A 12,846-nucleotide genomic window follows, 5' to 3' on the forward strand; every position below is an offset into this window, starting at 1 on the left:
GTCCTATGTGGTGTGTTTTGGTTGGATGAGCTTAATCAGCTCTTATGGGGTGTGATTGGGGGATGGAGAGGTGTATTGGCTGGATGGGTGGGTTTTGTTGTGTTGCTTGACTATTTTTCATATGCATCTTTTAGGCATTCTAGGTGTTTTATTATCTGACTGTATTCTATCTGACTGAAAACACATATGACCGAGTGTTCTGGGTGTGATGTGGCGTGTGTTTGAAATGTTACGTTCCATTGGGACGTTGGTATCGAAATTACCTTATGTTTTAATATATATATCTATAGTTGTTTGATGTTAAATTGGGTACTATATTTCTGTTCTTAGTTTTGATTCAGACTCACATTGAGCTCATATAGCTCACCCCCTCTTAGTGTTACTGATAAACGCCAAATTATACAAATCTATACCCAAAATACTTGGCATATTTATGGATATTTATTACTAGATTTGTGGATTTTGGTGCTCTTAATCCGGTTATTCATGTTTTGTACTCAGGAGAGTACCAAGAGTCGAAATGAGCCAAAAATGAGCTAAAAAGGGACAAAATGGACCAAATCGAGAAGATGACATGGCCTAAGCCTTGCCACACGGGCATCTCACATGCCTATGTCCTTCGGGGGTGTTGACCAAGGTTTTAACGATTCACACGGCCTGGCCAGTGAGCCCACACGGCCGTGTGTAATTCAACGAATCGAACACGGCCTAGTAATCACATCACACGATCGTGGCATATGGGCATGTCCCTTTTTCAAAGAGTTGTATTTTACACAGAAAATGGTACTTAGGGAGGAAGAAAGCCAATCCAAAGCCTATATAAACACCTTAAGTGTGACCTAGAAGGAGGCCTCTCTTTCCAGAACTTTTCTGGAATACAGAACCACACGCTAGGAATTACTTGAAGAAAGCTAGACGATCCATCTCAAAAGCCAGAGATACTCCAAGACTGAAGATCTCTCTCAGAATTCCTTCAGGGGTTTTAAAGTTTTCTTTATGTTTTGTTATTTTCATACTCTTGAGATGTACTCTTATTTTATTATGAACTAAACCCCTTAGATACCTAAGGGGGATAAAACCTATGATGGATCTTGTTATTATTATCTGAACTGTATGATAAATACTTGATTTGTTCTTAATTATGTGTTCTAAATGCTTGAATTAATATTTCGGGAATTAATTCATGATTTGATGTGCTTATGCAGAAGAGGAATAGACCCTGCCTAAGAGTAGATTTGGCATAATTAAGCAGAGTTGATCGAACGCCTAGAAATAGGGTTACGAGATTTTGACGGATTAGGGTGAAACCTAATATGGGAGTCCATTGAGTGATTTACTGCTTCCCTAGGGGTTTTAATTAAGAAAGAAATTTTGATTAATTTAACTTAAGGTTAGGCATTATTAGTCTCGAAAGGGATAATAACATAGGTTAGGGAGTCTCACGGATCAAGTCAAATTAATAAATCGTCTGGTTCAGAGTCAGATAACAAGTGAAATCTTGGTGGATTCCTCCTTGGGTGTCGTCTTTATCAACTGCTTTTCTTCAAGTCTTTTTCCAAATTTTTTCTTTGCTTTAATTAAATCAGTTAATTAGTTTAAACAATTAGTTAATTAAAACAAACACTTTTATTCTTAGGCTAGATAATAAAAAGATAGTTATTACTAGTACTTTTGGTTCCCTTGGGTACGATATCCCGGTCTTGCCATTACTATACTATTGTTCGATAGGTGCGCTTGCCTTTTCATCGTGATAATAGTTAGTCTAGGTTTGATCTTCATTATAAATATTTATTACTTGTTACGAATCACGCGATCAAGTTTTTGGCGCCGTTGCCGGGGAATAGAAATATTAGGAACACTAAATTTTTATTACTTTAGCCATTTATTTTTTTCTTGCAATTTTATTTTATTTTATTATTTATTAAATTACTTTTTTTCTCTCTCTTGGTAGGTTTTTATAGTTTATGACTAGAAGAAACCCATCAGGACCATTACTCTTTGATGAAGAAATCGATCGCACAGTTCGTAGAGATCAAAGAGAAATAAGGCGTAGTTTACGATACATAGAGAACGAGCGAGAAGACGATACCCAACCCCCAATCGAAGAGATGGCCGAAAACCCAGGTAATCAGCTGCGTCCTGCAATTGCAGCTAATCAAAATCCTTTTCCACGTACTATGTATGATTATACTAAACCTTTTTTAACAGGAATTGAGTCTAGTATAGTTAGACCTGCTATTGCTGCGAATAATTTCGAACTAAAACCTAACACAATTCAGATGATACAACAATTTGTTCATTTTGATGGTTTGTAGGATGACTATCCCAACACGCACTTGGCAAATTTTCTTGAATTTTGTGATGCATTCAAAATCAATGGCATTTCTGATGATGCCATTCGTCTTCGGTTATTTCCCTTTTCACTGAGAAACAAAGCTGAACAGTGGTTGAACTTGTTACCACGAGGGTCTATCACTACTTGGGAACAAATGACCGAGAAATTTTTACTAAAATATTTTCCGTCGGCTAAAACGGCTAAATTGCGTAATGATATCCCTTATTTTGTGCAGATGGATTTATAAACACTTTACGATGCATGGGAGAGATACAAGGACTTACTGAGAAGGTGCCCTCACCATGGGTTACCGCTTTGACTGCAAGTTCAAACGTTCTACAATGGTTTGAATCCCTCGACAAGACAAATGATTGACGCAGCTGCTGGCGGAACCATCAATAATAAAACACCGAAAGATGCCTATGAATTTATAGAGGAGATGTCACTGAACAACTATCAGTGGCAAGTTTTGAGGACAAAGCCAACAAAAATAGCCAGCGTCTATAACAACGATTCAATCACCATGCTCTCTAATCAGGTAAAACTTCTCAATAAAACGATTGATAATTTTCTTGCTTCTACGTAGGTACATCCAAAAATGAGGTGTGACTCAAGCGGAGGAGGTATACATACAAAATATCAATCCTTCAATCCCACAACTGAAGAGGAACAAGTCAACTATATGGGTAATAATAACTTTAGATCTCAAAATAACCCATACAGTAATACTTATAATGCAGGTTGGATGAACCACCCAAATTTTTCCTGGGGAGGTCAAGGAAATCCAAAGCCACAAAATCCTTAGGGTTTTCAACAGCCACCTCATCAATAGGAGAAAAAACCAAACCTTGAAGAGATGCTTTCTAAATTCATCTCGGTGTCAGAAACCCGTTTCCAAAATACCGAGACAGCACTTAAGAATCAGCAAGCATCGATCCAAGGACTCAAAACTCAGATAGGCCAGCTATCCAAACTAATCTTCGAATGACCACAAGGTAGCCTACCAAGTAATACTGTACCTAATCCGAGGGAACACCTCAATGCAATTAGCACTCAAGATACGGAATGATTCATTACACCTGAGCCAGAAATACAGCAAGACAACGCGATGAACAAAGGATGAGAAGAGGTAAATAATAACGATCCCAAATAGGTAAGTACAAATCATGAACCTCGTGTGCCATATCCTAAAGCGATGACGAAAGATAGAACAGAAGAACAATTCGGTAAGTTTGTCAAACTCTTCAAGAAATTACATATTAACTTACCCTTTATCGAAGTTCTTTCGCAGATGCCCAACTCAGCAAAATTCTTAAAGGAACTTTTGAGCAATAAAAGGAAATTAGACACTACATCACATGTGGAACTCAATGCAGTCTGCTCAGCTATTCTAAAGAATAAGCTACCTAACAAATTGAAAGATCCAAGGAGTTTTACAATTCCTTGCTTAATTGGTAGTCTATCTGTGAATAATGCTGTAGTTGATCTAGGGGCAAGTATAAATGTTATGCCATATAAAATGTTTAAACGACTAGGTCTCAGTAAACCCAAACAGACTAGGATGAGCATACAATTGGCTGACAAAATAGTTAGATTTCCTAAGGGTATTATTGAAGACGTTCTCGTTAAAATTAAAAAATTTATTTACCCTATAGACTTCGTTGTCTTAGATATGGATGAAGATAACGAGGTACCTCTAATTTTAGGACAACCATTTTTAGCAACTGCCAGAACCATTATTAATGTAGGCACAGGAGAGCTAACACTTCGTACAGGTGACGACGCAGTAACATTCCAAGCACGCGACTCAGTCAAAACCTCTAAGACTCAAGATAATGCTATAAAAACTGTCGATGATAAAACTAATATCCAATCGTACTTGTAGGAACTTCTTCGAACAAAGACAACAGAGACAGTGCACTACTATCATGAAGAGAACAAAGACGTCCATGAAGAACGAATACTACGGATAAAGGAGCTAGACAAATAGCGAGAATACAAATTGAGAACACATGATAAACCGAAACTACGCAAAAACAAGCCCGATACCTCTCCTAATCAACTTCAGGTCGGCAATGCATTCTTACTAGATGCCGTTGATCCTCACATCGTCACTTCTACACCAAATGAGGAAATCCCTCTTACGGTACTTAGTATTTTTCCATTCAGAACAGTGGAGGTGAGTCATCCTAAGTTCGGCACTTTTAAGGTAAACAACAGCCGTTTAAAACATTATTTTAAAATTGAAAATAGAAATGAGGAGTATGAACTCCTCGAACCAGCATGATCATTCAACGGAGAGGTAAGTCGAGCTTAGACTATAAATAAGTGCTTCTCGGGAGGCAACCCGAGCACTAACATATTTTGATTTCTTTATTTTTATTTTTTATTTTCTCACACTTCGAATCAATTAACTTAGTCTTTGAATTGCAAAGTTTTTCAGCACACACGGCCAGGCACACGGGCGTGCCTAAAGCTATGGCCAAACAAGGGAAGAGACACGACCATGCAATACGGTAGTGTTGAAGCATGACATGATTTCCCCAAAACACGGGGTGCGATAAATCTCCACGGCCGTGCGACATGGCCGTGGGTGAACTTGACAGGAACACACGGGCGTGCCAGGGACAAGCCTCGATTCTATTTCTTATACACGGGCGTGCGACATGCTCGTGTCATTCAGCCATGTATAACAACACACGAGCGTGCTAGCATAACACACGAACGTGGGAGAAGCGAACAAAGCTAGGCACAACCGTGCACCATGGCCGTGTGCCACACACGCCCAAGACACATGGGTTTGGGACAGTAGCCGGGCACGACCTAAATTGAAAAATTCAAAAAACAGAGGCTCACCCTCAAGGTACACGGGCGTGGCCCTAGGCCGTGTGACCCTCTCCTATATAAACAAACCACTGTTCATCTTCTTCCCCCTTTCAAAACCCTAGCCGAAAACTCCTCCTCCCCACTCCCTAATCCTTATTCTGGCCACCATTCCCAAGATTCTCACATCCTCAACCCTCAAACCACCCTGAAATCCATTCCCCTTGCATTAATCCCCACTTTCCCCTCTCTAGACCCTCTATTTTTTCTCCACACGGCTATACCCCCGCGTCACACGCCTGTGCTCGACATCAACACGCCCCTGCACCGCCATACAGCAGCCTTTGGTTCACTTTCTCAACTTTATTTTTCCAATTTGTATTGCTACATTAGTGTTCTACATGCTTTACATAGATATTGTAATATTTTGCTTTAGACAAGTAAAGAATTTTCCTTAAAATTTTCTATATTTGAATTATTTAAGCCACTAAATAGCATATACTAGTTTTGGGCATCTTGCTTAACTACTAATGTATCTTGGATTCTATCAATGCTCATATATTTTCAAGTACATTATGTCGTCACCAAGAGGAAAAAAGGCCGCGGTCCCATCCTCAAAGAGAATTAGAGGACCGGGTTCTTCCTCGGTGCATGCTAGAGCCGAAGTTCGGCACCCGTTCCTTGAATTTCCACAAGCTTTACAGGAGGAGATATTTCAGATACTACGCGCACAACCCATCACCACAGGTCACTGCATCGACTAGGCTGCCATAGAGCAAGTCTAGCTCGCTGACGCCATCCGCGCCCTCCTGTCCACAGACTCATGGGAACGGTTCTTCGCTATTATTGAGCCCACTTATTTAGAGCTAACTTTAGAATTATGCTCTACTTTTCATTACAGGTGATGATGACGAACAATGACGACCCAGTCACCATTCACTTTCGATTAGGCGGTCTAGTTCATTCGATGAGTGTCCCAGAGTTTGGTGTTGCTCTGGGACTTTACACCGATGAGTTTATGGAGGATGAGGACATGAATGCACTGCCACGCAATATCCACATCTCCCCCTCCTTGTGCTGGAAGGCTTTGGCACCACTCTCTTTCACTACGACTCCAGCCACTTGAAGGCCTCAGCTCTTCTCCCTTCCCTACGATATCTCCATGCCATATTAGCACACACCTTGACCAGAAAGAGAGAGAGCACCGATTTCGTCACCACCTATGATGCCTACTATTTATGGTACACGGCAAATGCATACGTGACCGACTTAGCATACTTCATTGCTTTCGCCATTCGCCATCAGACCGAGTGGCATAGGAAGGGAGTGATCTCCATCGGCCCCTACGTGACGCTCCTTGCCTGACACTTCGGCCTCCTTAACACTACGGCCTAGTCATCAGCGCTTACCATAATAGGTCAAATATTCCCATAGGGCATCACGACTATGTTACACATGAGGATGATCGAGCGCCAACGCGGGACCGATCCTCCTCAGTACCGTCTATCGCATGCCATTGACGAGGAGGATCTTGAGGACATCCTTGATGATGTTCCCCTATAGCATGAAGAGCCTTCTACCGCACCACCTAGGGAATGACCAGCTCATGTGGCTGCTTCATTGGTACACCTTTCCGACCGACTCGCCCATTTCGAGCAGTATTGCACTACATAGTTCGAGATGATCCACGAATGAGATCGGCGATAGGACCGACAGATGGACAATATGCAGGCCATGATGCAGTAGCTGTGCCAACACTTCCACATCGCCACTCCAGCACCACCACCTGAGGGCCCCACCGACGAGGATCATTAACTCCTCCTATTTTTTTATTCTTATTTTTATTTTATTTTATTTTTATTTTTCTTTTGATTTTTATTTTCTTTTCAATTTTATTATTTTATTTTGAAAGACATCTATATTAGTAAATTTTACTTTTTCCATTTTCTGGTATTTCTAACAAGTAATTCCACTACGCTCTCTTCCACACCAACTCTTAATAAACTCTTCATGATTCTACAGACTTCCAGGCAAAGCTGCTAGGAATATTTTACGGAATGAGGAAACAAAAGGGAAATAATACCTCACGAGTGCCATGTTCAACGAACTAATTTCTTCATTTAGCAACAATGGAAGCCACCACTTTCCCCAAACACTCCATCCTCAAAATCAAGCTCCACATCCATATAACAGGTAATTTTACCTCCTTTCCTCTTATGATTTTCTTTATTTTGAATAATATATCTTTGTACATTGAGGGCAATGTACATCTTAAGTGTGGGGGGTGAACATGAAACATAACTTTTTGTATTATTCTCAAATCCTTGAAGTTGGTCTTGTGCTTAAGTGATTTTCTCATAATCCTGGTCGAATAAATTCTGATTGATCTATAATTATTGTTGATATGTCATGAATTAGACCATAGGAATTATGCATGATTATTTGATTACAAGACATTAGAGAATCAAGCATGATAAGTTGATATTTTGAGAACTAAATTTTTTTAGATTATTTTCCTAAATTGAGGTATTATCTTGAAATCTTAAGTATACAGGAATGACATAAAAAACCCAAATTTTTTATGACATTTTTAAGCCTTTTGAGCATACAGCTTTCTTTCTTGCTCACTTCTTTTGTGGTTTGAGTGTGTCAACATTGAACTGTTATTCTAGAACTTGCTTCGATTATACATATCGAGATCACACGTATTATTTGATATACTGAGATGATAAAGGCACTTAGGATTTAACCCATTTACTCCATAAAAAGCCTTCCCGCATAATTAAACCCTTAGTGAAACCCCTTGAGCCTACTAACCCTTTTTCATTGATTAACCCTCATCATTAACCCATTAACCCATTATTGTTGAAATCCTCCTACTGAATTTTACCCTTTTTATCGAGATTGAATTTAATATTGTTACCTCGCTATGTTTACCATTTTTTGTTACTGAATCATGAAGTATGATTTCTATATTGTATCGACTTGATTTGTTCTTAAAAAAAAACTCAGTATTATATTGTAATTCTCAGCAAGCTAAAGTTGTCATGAACTCATGTAAAATAGTTCTAGATATTTGTTTGTGGTTCACTAATTAAGTTTTTGATAGTGGGGTAATATATTGAAATTATCTCGATTCTAACCTTTGTCTCTTCAGCTTGTACCCATACCTCTAACCAAAACCCCGTTACAACCATGCAAAGACCTTTTGATTAGTGTATTATATCATTTACAAGTGGTGGAGATTTGATTTTCATGCAAGCCTATGGTAATAACTTTTCATGTTAGACAATCGAGTGCTTAATCTTGAACCTTAAACACTTCGAGTGATTTGAGTGAATCTTTAGTGAGGATGTCATCTCTTGTATATTTAGGACTAAAGTTAATTACTTAGAGGAAGGAGATTACCTATGAATTTATTATCAAAATATTCGATTTAGATTGTTTGAGGCTTTTAATGCCCCTATAGTTGAATTCTCACTATATGATTTTCTATGGAATAACTTGTAACATTATCAGCAATGATTATGTGATTGAGAAGAATGAATTCTAGCAGTAAATAAGAATTTTGCTTGAGGACAAGCAAATGCTTAAGTGTGGGGTATTTGATAAATGCCAAATTATACATATCTATACCCCAAATACTTAGCATATTTATGGATGTTTATTACTGGATTTGTGGATTTTGGTGCTCTTAATCCGGTAATTTCATGTTTTGTACTCAGGAGAGCACCAAGAGTCAAAGGAGCCAAAAACGAGTTAAAAAGGGACAAAACAGACCAAATTGAGAAGATGACACGGCCTAAGACTTGCCACACGGGCATCTCACACGCCCGTGTCCTTCGTGGGTGTCGGCCAAGGTTTTTACAATTCACACGGCCTGTCCAGTAAGCCCACAGGCCCGTGTGTAATTCAATGGATCAAACACGGCTTGGTAATCACATCACACGGCCGTGGCTCACAAGCGTGTCTATTTTTCAAAGAGTTGTATTTTACACGGAAAGGGTACTTAGGAAGGAAGAAACCCAATCCAAAGCCTATATAAACACCCTAAGAGTGACCTAGAAGGAGGCCACTCTTTCCAGAACTTTTCTGGAATACAGAACCACACACCAAGAATTACTTAAAGAAAGCCAGACAGTCCATCTCAAAAGCCAGAGCTACTCCAAGACTGAAGATCTCTCTCAGAATTCCTTCAGGGGTTTTATAGTTTTCTTTATGTTTTGTTATTTTCATACTCTTGAGATGTACTCTTATTTTGTTATGAACTAAACCCCTTAGATACCTAAGGGGGATAAAACCTATTGATAAACCGTAAATTATACATATTTTTACCCCATGTTTAATGTATTTTATAGATGATTTCTCATTAGAATTGGTGAATTTGATGCTCCTAATGCTTTAATTTCATGTTTTGTACTCAGGAGAGCACCAAGAGTCAAAATGAGCCAAAAACAAGTCAAAAAGGGACAAAATGGACCAAATCGAGAAGATGACAGGGCTAAACCTTGCCACAGGGCAGCTCACACACCCGTGTCTTTCGAGGGTGTCGACCAAGGCTTTCACGATTCACACGGCCTGGCCATACCCACACGGCCGTGTGCAATTTAACGGATCGAACACGGCTTGGTAATCACGTCACACGGTCATGTTACACAAGCGTGTCCCTGCTGAGCCCAAGTTAAGTCCAATTCGAAAAAAGCCACTTTGGAGGGTTTCTAAGCATTCCAAAGCCTATAAATACCCACTAGAGGAGGAGAAAAAGGGAGACGGAGAAGAGGGGTAAGGAATTACCCCAAGGAAGCCGATTGATCCATCTCAGAAGCTGGATTCATCATCAAGACTGAAGATCTCTCCTCAATTTCCCTTCAGGAGTTTTGGGTTTTCTTTATGTTTTGTATTCTTTATTCTTCTGAGATGTTTTCTTATTTAGTTACGAACTAAATCCCCTAAATACCTAAGGGGAATGAAACCTAAGATGAATCTTGTTATTATTTTCTGAATCGTATAGTAAATATTTAGCTTGTTCTTAATTATGTGTTCTTAATTCTTTCTTTAATATCCCAGGATACTGATTCAAGACACGCTCTTATTTAGAGGAGGAATAGACCCTGTCTAAGAGTACATTTGCCATAATTAAGCGGAGTTGATTGCGTACCTAGAAATAGAGTGACAAGATTTTGTCAGATTAGGGTGAAACCTAATAAGGGGATTCATAGATCGAGTTAATACAACCCTAGAGTGTTAATTAGAGAAAAGTCTCGGTTATTCAATCTAGGGATTAGACGTTATTAGGCTAGATAATAAAAAGATAGTTATTACTAGTACTTTTGGTTCCCTTGGGTACGATATCCTGGTCTTGCCATTACTATACTATTGTTCGATAGGTGTGCTTGCCTTTTCGTCGTGATAATAGTTAGTCTAGGTTTGATCTTCATTATAAATATTTATTACTTGTTACGAATCACGCGATCAAGTTTTTGGCGCCATTGCCGTGGAATCAAAATATTAGGAACGCTAAATTTTTATTACTTTAGCCATTTATTCTTCTTGCAATTTAATTTTAGTTTATTATTATTATTTATTAATTTACTTATTTTTCTCTTGGCAAGTTTTTATAGTTTATGACTAGAAGAAACCCGTCAGGACCATTACTTTTTGACGAAGAAATCGATCATACAATTCGCAAAAATCAAAGAGAAATAAGGCGCAGCTTATGATACATGGAGAACGAGTGAGAAGATGATACCCAACCCCCAACCGACGAGATGGTTGAAAACCAAGGTAATCAGCTGCCTCCCGCAATTGCGGCTAATCAAAATCCTGCTCCACGTACTATTTATGATTATGCTAAAACTTCTTTAACAGGAACTGAATCTAGTATTGTTAGACCTGCTGTAGCTGCAAATACTTTTGAATTAAAACCTAACACTATTCAGATGATACAATAGTTTGTTCAGTTTGATGGTTTGCAAGACGAAGATCCCAACGCTCACTTAGCAAATTTCTTGGAATTTTGCGATACATCCAAAATCAATGGTGTTTCTGATGATGCCATTCGTCTTCGGTTATTTCCCTTTTCACTACTTAGGAACAAATAACCGAGAAACTTTTACTAAAATATTTTTCGCCGGCAAAACAGCTAAATTACGTAATGATATCTCTTCTTTTGTGCAGATGGATTTGAAGCACTTTACGATGCATGGGAGAGATACAAGGACTTACTGAGAAGGTGCCCTCACCATGGGTTACCGCTTTGGCTTCAAGTACAAACATTCCACAATGATCTGAATCCCTCGACTCGGCAAATGGTTGATGCAGCTACTGGCATAATCATCAACAACAAAACACCTGAAGAGGCTTATGAATTCATTGAAAAAATGTCACTGAATAACTATCAGTGGCAAGTCATGAGGACTAAGCCAACAAAAACAACCGACGTTTATAACGTCGACTTAGTTACTATGCTGTCAAATCAGGTAGAACTTTTGAATAAAAAGATTGATAGTTTTCTTGGTTCTACGCAGGTACATCTAGTAATGAGGTGTGACTCAAGCAGAGGAGGTGTAATAGCCCAAAATTAGGTCTAGTTGGAACAGAGGTTTCAGGACCACAAAATTTGAGATATAAATAATTATTTTATGATTATTTTGAGGTCTATGATATGATTGCATGAAAATTTTGTGAAGAAATTCTATGCATAAAGTGCTTAATTCGAAGTTAGGGACTAAATTGAATAAGTTGCAAAACTTGCATTCTGGAAGTTTCTAGTATGAAATTGATTTGAAATATTAATTAGGAGGTCTTAAATAGCAATTTGACCAATTTCTAAGTTATGGACAAAAATTGGGCATGGATGGAATTTTTGGAAAGTTTAGTAGTAAGGGTATTTTGGTCATTTAGGGGTAAAATGAATTAAAATACAAAATTAAAAGCCAATTTTGCTCATCTTCTTCACCATGGACGTGTATACCAAGGGAGACTCCATGGATAGGGTTTTCAAGCTTCTCAAGCTCAATTGTAAGTCGTTCTAACCCCGTTTTTCAAGTTCTTTACATTTTTAGAGTCCAGGTAACTTGATTTAGCTTATGCTAGCAACAATTCAACCTAGGGTTCATATTTGGAAAAATACCCATAGGTAAAATTTGTGTATTCTGGTGTTTTATGATACAATATGAGGTTTTAAGTTATGTTAGACAACTTGTGCTACTCGGTTTTAAGTGAAAACAAGCAAAAGGGCTTAATCGGTAAAAATACCTAATAGTCATAAGTATATGTTAGAGTGAGAATTTGATGTTGCCATAGAAGGGAAAAGTGATCATCATGTCATAAAACATAAGAATAAGGGATGAAGTTTAATTCCCGAGCCTAGGGGTAAAAGTGTAAATATGCAAAAGTTTAGGGGCAAGATTGTAATTTTCCAAAGTTCGAGTTAAGGACTGTTTTGAATAGTACATTAATTAAATAAGTAAAATATGATGTTTTAGGTCTCGGAAAACGAGATTTGAACATAGAATGAGAGAAAAATTGAAAATTGGGAAAGTTGGTAAAATGGGCGTTTTAATATCAAGGTAAGTTCATATGTATAATAAGCATTAATTTATGCATGTTTCAATGTAAAATTGATTTATTTACTATGATCTCCGAGGTGTTGAAAGTATGTAAGTTGGTATGATAATAATACAACA

General features: G+C 38.3%; 2 non-coding genes across 2 annotated transcripts; both read right to left on the bottom strand.

Moving 5' to 3' along the window:
* Nucleotides 1-2,537: 2,537 nt before the first annotated feature.
* LOC121217497 (small nucleolar RNA R71) lies at nt 2,538-2,644 on the bottom strand. The gene has a single exon (XR_005913579.1). It is a non-coding gene; the product is annotated as a small nucleolar RNA R71 (small nucleolar RNA).
* An 8,658-nt stretch (nt 2,645-11,302) lies between these two features.
* LOC121217486 (small nucleolar RNA R71) lies at nt 11,303-11,408 on the bottom strand. The gene has a single exon (XR_005913572.1). It is a non-coding gene; the product is annotated as a small nucleolar RNA R71 (small nucleolar RNA).
* Between the last annotated feature and the right edge of the window lie 1,438 nt (nt 11,409-12,846).

This window comes from Gossypium hirsutum, chromosome A02 (assembly GCF_007990345.1).
Source record: "Gossypium hirsutum isolate 1008001.06 chromosome A02, Gossypium_hirsutum_v2.1, whole genome shotgun sequence".
NCBI lineage: Eukaryota > Viridiplantae > Streptophyta > Magnoliopsida > Malvales > Malvaceae > Gossypium > Gossypium hirsutum.